The sequence below is a fragment of the Megalopta genalis genome, chromosome 9 (assembly GCF_051020955.1).
Source record: "Megalopta genalis isolate 19385.01 chromosome 9, iyMegGena1_principal, whole genome shotgun sequence".
NCBI classification, from domain to species: Eukaryota; Metazoa; Arthropoda; class Insecta; order Hymenoptera; family Halictidae; genus Megalopta; species Megalopta genalis.
This window is the reverse complement of record NC_135021.1, coordinates 4335001-4345449: the sequence shown is the minus strand read 5'-3', so window position 1 is coordinate 4345449 and position 10449 is coordinate 4335001. Positions and strand designations below refer to the sequence as shown.

The window sequence follows — 10449 nt, the reverse complement described above, 5'->3', positions numbered from 1 at the left end:
CATTTGTTCATTTGTTCATTTGTTCATCTGTTCATCTGTTCATTTGTTCATTTGTTCATTTGTTCATTTGTTCATTTGTTCATTTGTTCATTTGTTCATTTGTTCATTTGTTCATTTGTTCATTTGTTCATTTGTTCATTTGTTCAATTGTTCATTTGTTCATTTGTTCATTTGTTCATTTGTTCATTTGTTCATTTGTTCATTTGTCCATTTGTTCATTTGTTCATTTGTTCATTTGTTCATTTGTTCATTTGTTTATTTGTTCATTTGTTCATTAGTTCATTTGTTCATTTGTTCATTTGTTCATTTGTTCATTTGTTCAGTTGTACATTTGTTCATTTGTACATTTGTTCATTTGTTCAGTTGTACATTTGTTCATTTGTACATTTGTTCATTTGTTCATTTGTTCATTTGTTCATTTGTTCGTTTGTTCATTTGTTCGTTTCTTCATTTGTTCCTTTTGCTTATTTTGCTCATTTGCTCATTTGTTCATTTGTTCATTTGTTCATTTGTTCATTTGTTCATTTGTGCGATTGTCTATTCGCTCATTTGTTCATTCGTTCATTTGCCTATTCGCTCATTTGTTCATTTGTTCATTTGTTCATTTGTTCGTTTGTTCATTTGTTCATTTGTTCATTTGTTCATTTGTTCATTTGTTCATTTGTTCATTTGTTCATTTGTTCATTTGTTCATTTCTTCATTTGTTCATTTGTTCATTTGTTCATTTGTTCATTTGTTCATTCGTACATTTGTACATTTGTTCATTTGTTCATTTGTTCAGTTGTTCATTTGTTCATTTGTTCATTTGTTCATTTGTTCATTTGTTCATTTGTTCATTTGTTCATTTGTTCATTTGTTCATTTGTTCATTTGTTCATTTGTTCATTTGTTCATTTGTTCATTTGTTCATTTGATCATTTGTTCATTTGTTCATTTGTTCATTTGTTCATTTGTTCATTTGTTCATTTGTTCATTTGTTCATTTGTTCATTTGTTCATTTGTTCATTTGTTCATTTGTTCATTTGTTCATTTGTTCATTTGTTCATTTGTTCATTTGTTCATTTGTTCATTTGTTCATTTGTTCATTTGTTCATTTGTTCATTTGTTCATTTGTTCACTTGTTCACTTTTTTCATTTGGTCATTTGTTCATTTGTTCATTTGTTCATTTGTTCATTTGTTCATTTGTTCATTTGTTCATTTGTTCATTTGTTCATTTGTTCATTTGTTCATTTGTTCATTTGTTCATTTGTTCATTTGTTCATTTGTTCATTTGTTCATTTGTTCATTTGTTCATTTGTTCATTTGATCATTTGTTCATTTGTTCATTTGTTCATTTGTTCATTTGTTCATTTGTTCATTTGTTCATTTGTTCATTTGTTCATTTGTTCATTTGTTCATTTGTTCATTTGTTCATTTGTTCATTTGTTCATTTGTTAATTTGTTAATTTGTTCATTTGTTCATTTGTTCATTTGTTCATTTGTTCATTTGATCATTTGTTCATTTGTTCATTTGTTCTTTTGTTCATTTGTTCATTTGTTCATTTGTTCATTTGTTCATTTGTTCATTTGTTCATTTGTTCATTTGTTCATTTGTTCATTTGTTCATTTGTTCAATTGTTCATTTGTTCCTTTGTTCATTTGTTCATTTGTTCATTTGTTCATTTGTTCATTTGTTCATTTATTCATTTGTTCATTTGTTCATTTGTTCATTTGTTCATTTGTTCATTTGTTCATTTGTGCGATTGTCTACTCGTTCATTTGTTCATTCATTCATTTGCCTATTCGCTCATTTGTTCATTTGTTCACTTGTTCATTTGTTCATTTGTTCAGTTGTTCATTTGTTCATTTGTTCATTTGTTCATTTGTTCATTTGTTCATTTGTTCATTTGTTCATTTGTTCATTTGTTCACTTGTTCACTTTTTTCATTTGGTCATTTGTTCATTTGTTCATTTGTTCATTTGTTCATTTGTTCATTTGTTCATTTGTTCATTTGTTCATTTGTTCATTTGTTCATTTGTTCATTTGTTCATTTGTTCATTTGTTCATTTGTTCATTTGTTCATTTGTTCATTTGTTCATTTGTTCATTTGTTCATTTGTTCATTTGATCATTTGTTCATTTGTTCATTTGTTCATTTGTTCATTTGTTCATTTGTTCATTTGTTCATTTGTTCATTTGTTCATTTGTTCATTTGTTCATTTGTTCATTTGTTCATTTGTTCATTTGTTCATTTGTTCATTTGTTCATTTGTTCATTTGTTCATTTGTTCATTTGTTCATTTGTTCATTTGTTCATTTGTTCATTTGTTCATTTGTTCATTTGTTCATTTGTTCATTTGTTCATTTGTTCATTTGTTCATTTGTTCATTTGTTCACTTGTTCACTTTTTTCAATTGGTCATTTGTTCATTTGTTCATTTGTTCAATTGTTCATTTGTTCATTTGTTCATTTGTTCATTTGTTCATTTGTTCATTTGTTCATTTGTTCATTTGTTCATTTGTTCATTTGTTCATTTGTTCATTTGTTCATTTGTTCATTTGTTCATTTGTTCATTTGTTCATTTGATCATTTGTTCATTTGTTCATTTGTTCATTTGTTCATTTGTTCATTTGTTCATTTGTTCATTTGTTCATTTGTTCATTTGTTCATTTGTTCATTTGTTCATTTGTTCATTTGTTCATTTGTTCATTTGTTCATTTGTTCATTTGTTAATTTGTTAATTTGTTCATTTGTTCATTTGTTCATTTGTTCATTTGTTCATTTGATCATTTGTTCATTTGTTCATTTGTTCTTCTGTTCATTTGTTCATTTGTTCATTTGTTCATTTGTTCATTTGTTCATTTGTTCATTTGTTCATTTGTTCATTTGTTCAATTGTTCATTTGTTCCTTTGTTCATTTGTTCATTTGTTCATTTGTTCATTTGTTCATTTGTTCATTTATTCATTTGTTCATTTGTTCATTTGTTCATTTGTTCATTTGTTCATTTGTTCATTTGTGCGATTGTCTACTCGTTCATTTGTTCATTCATTCATTTGCCTATTCGCTCATTTGTTCATTTGTTCACTTGTTCATTTGTTCATTTGTTCAGTTGTTCATTTGTTCATTTGTTCATTTGTTCATTTGTTCATTTGTTCATTTGTTCATTTGTTCATTTGTTCATTTGTTCATTTGTTCATTTGTTCATTTGTTCATTTGTTCATTTGTTCATTTGTTCAATTGTTCATTTGTTCCTTTGTTCATTTGTTCATTTGTTCATTTGTTCATTTGTTCATTTGTTCATTTGTTCATTTGTTCATTTGTTCATTTGTCCATTTGTTCATTTGTTCATTTGTTCATTTGTTCATTTGTTCATTTGTTAATTTGTTAATTTGTTAATTTGTTCATTTGTTCATTTGTTCATTTGTTCATTTGTTCATTTGTTCAGTTGTTCATTTGTTCATTTGTTCATTCGTTCGATTGTCTATTCGCCAATTTGTTCATTCGTTCATTTGCCTATTCGCTCATTTGTTCATTTGTTCACTTGTTCATTTGTTCATTTGTTCAGTTGTTCATTTGTTCATTTGTTCATTTGTTCATTTGTTCATTTGTTCATTTGTTCATTTGTTCATTTGTTCATTTGTTCATTTGTTCATTTGTTCATTTGTTCATTTGTTCATTTGTTCATTTGTTCATTTGTTCATTTGTTCATTTGTTCATTTGTTCATTTGTTCATTTGTTCATTTGTTCATTTGTTCATTTGTTCATTTGTTCATTTGTTCATTTGTTCATTTGTTCATTTGTTCAATTGTTCATTTGTTCCTTTGTTCATTTGTTCATTTGTTCATTTGTTCAGTTGTTCATTTGTTCATTTGTTCATTTGTTCATTTGTTCATTTGTTCATTTGTTCATTTGTTCATTTGTTCATTTGTTCATTTGTTCATTTGTTCATTTGTTCATTTGTTCATTTGTTCATTTGTTCATTTGTTCATTTGTTCATTTGTTCAATTGTTCATTTGTTCCTTTGTTCATTTGTTCATTTGTTCATTTGTTCATTTGTTCATTTGTTCATTTGTTCATTTGTTCATTTGTTCATTTGTTCATTTGTTCATTTGTTCATTTGTTCATTTGTTCATTTGTTCATTTGTTCATTTGTTCATTTGTTCATTTGTTCATTTGTTCATTTGTTCATTTGTTCATTTGTTCATTTGTTCATTTGTTCATTTGTTCATTTGTACATGTGTTCATTTGTTCATTTGTTCATTTGTTCATTTGTTCATTTGTTCATTTGTTCATTTGTTCATTTGTTCATTTGTTCATTTGTTCACTTGTTCACTTGTTCATTTGTTCATTTGTTCATTTGTTCATTTGTTCATTTGTTCATTTGTTCATTTGTTCATTTGTTCATTTGTTCATTTGTTCATTTGTTCATTTGTTCATTTGTTAATTTGTTAATTTGTTCATTTGTTCATTTGTTCATTTGTTCATTTGTTCATTTGTTCATTTGATCATTTGTTCATTTGTTCATTTGTTCTTTTGTTCATTTGTTCATTTGTTCATTTGTTCATTTGTTCATTTGTTCATTTGTTCATTTGTTCATTTGTTCATTTGTTCATTTGTTCATTTGTTCATTTGTTCATTTGTTCATTTGTTCATCTGTTCATTTGTTCATTTGTTCATTTGTTCATTTGTTCATTTGTTCATTTGTTCATTTGTTCATTTGTTCATTTGGTCATTTGTTCGTTCGCTCATTTGTTCATTTGTTCATTCGTTCAATTGTTCATTTGTTCATTCGTTCATTTGTTCATTTGTTCATTTGTTCATTTGTTCAGTTGTTCATTTGTTCATTTGTTCGTTTGGTCGTTTGTTCGTTTGTTCATTTGTTCATTTGTTCACTTGTTCATTTGTTCATTTGTTCAATTGTTCATTTGTTCATTTGTTCATTTGTTCATTCGTTCATTTGCCTATTCGCTCATTTGTTCACTTGTTCACTTGTTCATTTGTTCATTTGTTCAGTTGTTCATTTGTTCATTTGTTCATTTGTTCATTTGTTCATTTGTTCATTTTTTCATTTGTTCATTTGTTCATTTGTTCATTTGTTCATTTGTTCATTTGTTCATTTGTTCATTTGTTCATTTGTTCATTTGTTCAATTGTTCATTTGTTCCTTTGTTCATTTGTTCATTTGTTCATTTGTTCATTTGTTCATTTGTTCATTTGTTCATTTGTTCATTTGTTCATCTGTTCATTTGTTCATTTGTTCATTTGTTCATTTGTTCATTTGTTCATTTGTTCATTTGTACATGTGTTCATTTGTTCATTTGTTCATTTGTTCATTTGTTCATTTGTTCATTTGTTCATTTGTTCATTTGTTCATTTGTTCATTTGTTCATTTGTTCATTTGTTCATTTGTTCACTTGTTCACTTGTTCATTTGTTCATTTGTTCATTTGTTCATTTGTTCATTTGTTCATTTGTTCATTTGTTCATTTGTTCATTTGTTCATTTGTCCATTTGTTCATTTGTTCATTTGTTCATTTGTTCATTTGTTCATTTGTTGATTTGTTAATTTGTTAATTTGTTCATTTGTTCATTTGTTCATTTGTTCATTTGTTCATTTGTTCAGTTGTTCATTTGTTCATTTGTTCATTCGTTCGATTGTCTATTCGCCAATTTGTTCATTCGTTCATTTAATCATTTGTTCATTTGTTCATTTGTTCATTTGTTCATTTGTTCATCTGTTCATTTGTTCATTTGTTCATTTGTTCATTTGTTCATTTGTTCATATGTTCATTTGTTCATTTGTTCATTTGTTCATTTGTTCATTTGGTCATTTGTTCGTTCGCTCATTTGTTCATTTGTTCATTCGTTCAATTGTTCATTTGTTCATTCGTTCATTTGTTCATTTGTTCATTTGTTCATTTGTTCAGTTGTTCATTTGTTCATTTGTTCATTCGTTCGATTGTCTATTCGCCAATTTGTTCATTCGTTCATTTAATCATTTGTTCATTTGTTCATTTGTTTATTTGTTCATTTGTTCATTTGTTCATTTGTTCATTTGTTCATTTGTTCATTTGTTCAGTTGTTCATTTGTTCATTTGTTCATTCGTTCATCTGTTCATTTGTTCATTTGTTCATTTGTTCATTTGTTCATTTGTTCATTTGTTCATTTGTTCATTTGTTCATTTGTTCACTAGTTCATTTGTTCATTTGTTCGTTTGTTCATTTGTTCATTTGTTCATTTGTTCATTTGTTCATTTGTTCATTTGTTCATTTGTGCATTTGTGCATTTGTTCGTTTGTTCGTTTGTTCGTTTGTTCGTTTGTTCGTTTGTTCGTTTGTTAGGTTTGTTCGTTTGTTCGTTTGTTCGTTTGTTCGTTTGTTCGTTTGATCATTTGTTCATTTGTTCATTTGTTCATTTGTTCATTTGTTTATTTGTTCATTTGTTCATTTGTTCATTTGTTCATTTGTTCATTTGTTCATTTGTTCATTTGTTCATTTGTTCATTTGTTCATTTGTTCATTTGTTCATTTGTTCATTTGTTCATTTGTTCATTTGTTAATTTGTTCATTTGTTCATTTGTTCGTTTGTTCATTTGTTCATTTGTTCATGTGTTCATTTATTCATTTGTTTATTTTTTTCATTTGTTCATTTGTTCATTTGTTCATTTGTTCGTTTGTTCGCTTGTTCGTTTGTTCGTTTGTTCGTTTGTTCGTTTGTTCGTTTGTTCGTTTGTTCGTTTGTTCGTTTGTTCGTTTGTTCGTTTGTTAGGTTTGTTCGTTTGTTCGTTTGTTCCTTTTGCACATTTTGCTCATTTGTTCATTTGATCATTTGTTCATTTGTTCATTTGTTCATTTGTGCGATTGTCTATTCGCTCATTTGTTCATTTGTTCATTTGTTCATTTGTTCATTTGTTCATTTGTTCATTCGTTCATTTGTCTATTCGCACATTTGTTCATTTGTCCGTTTGCTCATATGTTCATTTTTCTCATTTTTTCATTTGTTCATTTGTTCATTTGTTCATTTGTTCATTTGTTCATTTGTTCATTTGTTCATTTGTTCGATTGTTCATTTGTTCATTTGTTCATTTGTTCATTTGTTCATTTGTTCATTTGTTCATTTGTTCATTTGTTCATTTGTTCATTTGTTCATTTGTTCATTTGTTCATTTGTTCATTTGTTCATTTGTTCATTTGTTCATTTGTTCATTTGTTCATTTGTTCATTTGTTCATTTGTTCATTTGTTCATTTGTTCATTTGTTCATTTGTTCATTTGTTCATTTGTTCATTTGTTCATTTGTTCATTTGTTCATTTGTTCATTTGTTCATTTGTTCATTTGTTAATTTGTTCATTTGTTCATTTGTTCGTTTGTTCATTTGTTCATTTGTTCATGTGTTCATTTATTCATTTGTTTATTTTTTTCATTTGTTCATTTGTTCATTTGTTCATTTGTTCGTTTGTTCGTTTGTTCGTTTGTTCGTTTGTTCGTTTGTTCGTTTGTTCGTTTGTTCGTTTGTTCGTTTGTTCGTTTGTTCGTTTGTTCGTTTGTTAGGTTTGTTCGTTTGTTCGTTTGTTCCTTTTGCACATTTTGCTCATTTGTTCATTTGATCATTTGTTCATTTGTTCATTTGTTCATTTGTGCGATTGTCTATTCGCTCATTTGTTCATTTGTTCATTTGTTCATTTGTTCATTTGTTCATTTGTTCATTCGTTCATTTGTCTATTCGCACATTTGTTCATTTGTCCGTTTGCTCATATGTTCATTTTTCTCATTTTTTCATTTGTTCATTTGTTCATTTGTGCATTTGTTCATTTGTTCATTTGTTCATTTGTTCATTTGTTCGATTGTTCATTTGTTCATTTGTTCATTTGTTCATTTGTTCATTTGTTCATTTGTTCATTTGTTCATTTGTTCATTTGTTCATTTGTTCATTTGTTCATTTGTTCATTTGTTCATTTGTTCATTTGTTCATTTGTTCATTTGTTCATTTGATCATTTGTTCATTTGTTCATTTGTTCATTTGTGCGATTGTCTATTCGCTCATTTGTTCATTTGTTCATTTGTTCATTTGTTCATTTGTTCATTTGTTCATTCGTTCATTTGTCTATTCGCACATTTGTTCATTTGTCCGTTTGCTCATATGTTCATTTTTCTCATTTGTTCATTTGTTCATTTGTTCATTTGTTCATTTGTTCATTTGTTCATTTGTTCATTTGTTCATTTGTTCATTTGTTCATTTGTTCATTTGTTCATTTGTTCATTTGTTCATTTGTTCATTTGTTCATTTGTTCATTTGTTCATTTGTTCATTTGTTCATTTGTTCATTTGTTCATTTGTTCATTTGTTCATTTGTTCATGTGTTTATTTGTTCATTCGTTCATTTGTCTATTCGCACATTTGTTCATTTGTTCGTTTGCTCATATGTTCATTTTTTTCATTTTTTCATTTGTTCATTTGTTCATTTGTTCATTTGTTCAATATTTTAATTTGTTCACTTCTTCGTTGGTTCAATAGTTGATTTGTTCATTTCTCATCTTGTTCATTTGTTCGTTTGTTCATATGTTCATTTGTTCATTTGTTCATTTGTTCATTTGTTCATATGTTCATTTGTTCATTTGTTCATTTTTTCATTTGTTCATTTGTTCATTTGTTCATTTGTACATTTGTTCATTTGTTCATTTGTTCATTTGTTCATTCGTTCATTTGTACATTTGTCCATTTTTTCATTTGTTCATTTGTTCATTTGTGCATTTGTGCATTTGTTCATTTGTTCATTTGTTCATTTGTTCATTTGTTCATTTATTCATTTGTTCATATGTTCATATGTTCATTTGTTCATTTGTTCATTTGTTCATTTGTTCATTTGTTCATTTGTTCATTTGTTCATTTGTTCATTTGTTCATTTGTTCATTTGTTCATTTGTTCATTTGTTCATTTGTTCATTTGTTCATTTGTTCATTTGTTCATTTGTTCATTTGTTCATTTGTTCATTTGTTCATTTGTTCATTTGTTCATTTGTTCATTTGTTCATTTGTTCATTTGTTCATTTGTTCATTTGTTCATTTGTTCATTTGTTCATTTGTTCATTTGTTCATTTGTTCATTTGTTCATTTGTTCATTTGTTCATTTGTTCATTTGTTCATTTGTTCATTTGTTCATGTGTTTATTTGTTCATTCGTTCATTTGTCTATTCGCACATTTGTTCATTTGTTCGTTTGCTCATATGTTCATTTTTTTCATTTTTTCATTTGTTCATTTGTTCATTTGTTCATTTGTTCATTTGTTCATTTGTTCATTTGTTCATTTGTTCATTTGTTCATTTGTTCATTTGTTCATTTGTTCATTTGTTCATTTGTTCATTTGTTCATTTGTTCATTTGTTCATTTGTTCATTTGTTCATTTTTTCATTTTTTCATTTTTTCATTTGTTCATTTGTTCATTTGTTCATTTGAGTGAAGGGTCACTCAGCTTTACTCAGAATATGTGCAACATCGGATCTATATAGCCATCGATACAATTCGTACACAAATGTGTCGTACGAAGAGAGAGACTTTTTTTCCTCTGGCAACATAACGGTAAGAGACATCCTTCCACACTCATAGGTTCCACTCCCTGGGGCTATGATATATATATACATATAAATTCAAATTCGAAGCAACGGTCACAATTCTACTCTATATTTTTGCGGGTTATGTGTTCTTTCGTTCAATTTCTTTCATGCGTTCGTTCGATCTCTGTACACAGTCTTCACATAGGACAGACTCGTGTAGTACGCTTTCGTGGGTTAAACCCATCTCGTTTCATTTCAGGCGACGTCGGGAGCGCGTTGAAAATGTACCAGTGAAATCTCGATAGTTCTACGAATACGAATCGTCCCGAAAAAGATTTTGTCACCGCTTCGAAGCGGTGTTTCAGACGGGCGGACGTATATAAAACATATACGACACACGACACCGCCTTCCACACTCACGCTAGTTCGAACACGATTTCCATCTCTCTCGAAGACTGTTAGACGTACGTAAAATTTCTCAATATTCATAGGACCGCGACAAACGCCGACGAAGCGCCCATCATTCGCTCGTACGTATATAGGCAACAAGTGCCATCAACGCAAGCAGTTTATAAGTACGTAAACGACCCTCAGCCAGGCGTGGTCCAGGAATTGTATCCGTGGACCGCAATGTGCGTTCGAAATGTCGATGTTCATGTGTCCTGCAGTTCACACGTTGACGCGCAATTAGCTGCGTTCTGCATCGACCCACGAGCCAAGTGATCCACCGTTCAGGGTAATTTTTCCCTTTTATTCTCTCATATATATATATAATGTGTATTTGCTATCCACCACATTTTTTTGTGTTATATTTCGGAACAAGCCGATACCCGAAGAGCTCGAACCAGCGCGCGAAGGAGATTCGGGAGTCGTCGTACGACGACATAATTGTCCCTTAAAGAACGAGATATTTCCGTCGAAACC

General features: G+C 28.6%; 1 non-coding gene across 1 annotated transcript; it reads right to left on the bottom strand.

The window, feature by feature from the left end:
- Nucleotides 1-10109: 10109 nt before the first annotated feature.
- Nucleotides 10110-10264, bottom strand: LOC143260083 (5.8S ribosomal RNA). Its single transcript, XR_013034173.1, has one exon. It is a non-coding gene; the product is annotated as a 5.8S ribosomal RNA (ribosomal RNA).
- Between the last annotated feature and the right edge of the window lie 185 nt (nt 10265-10449).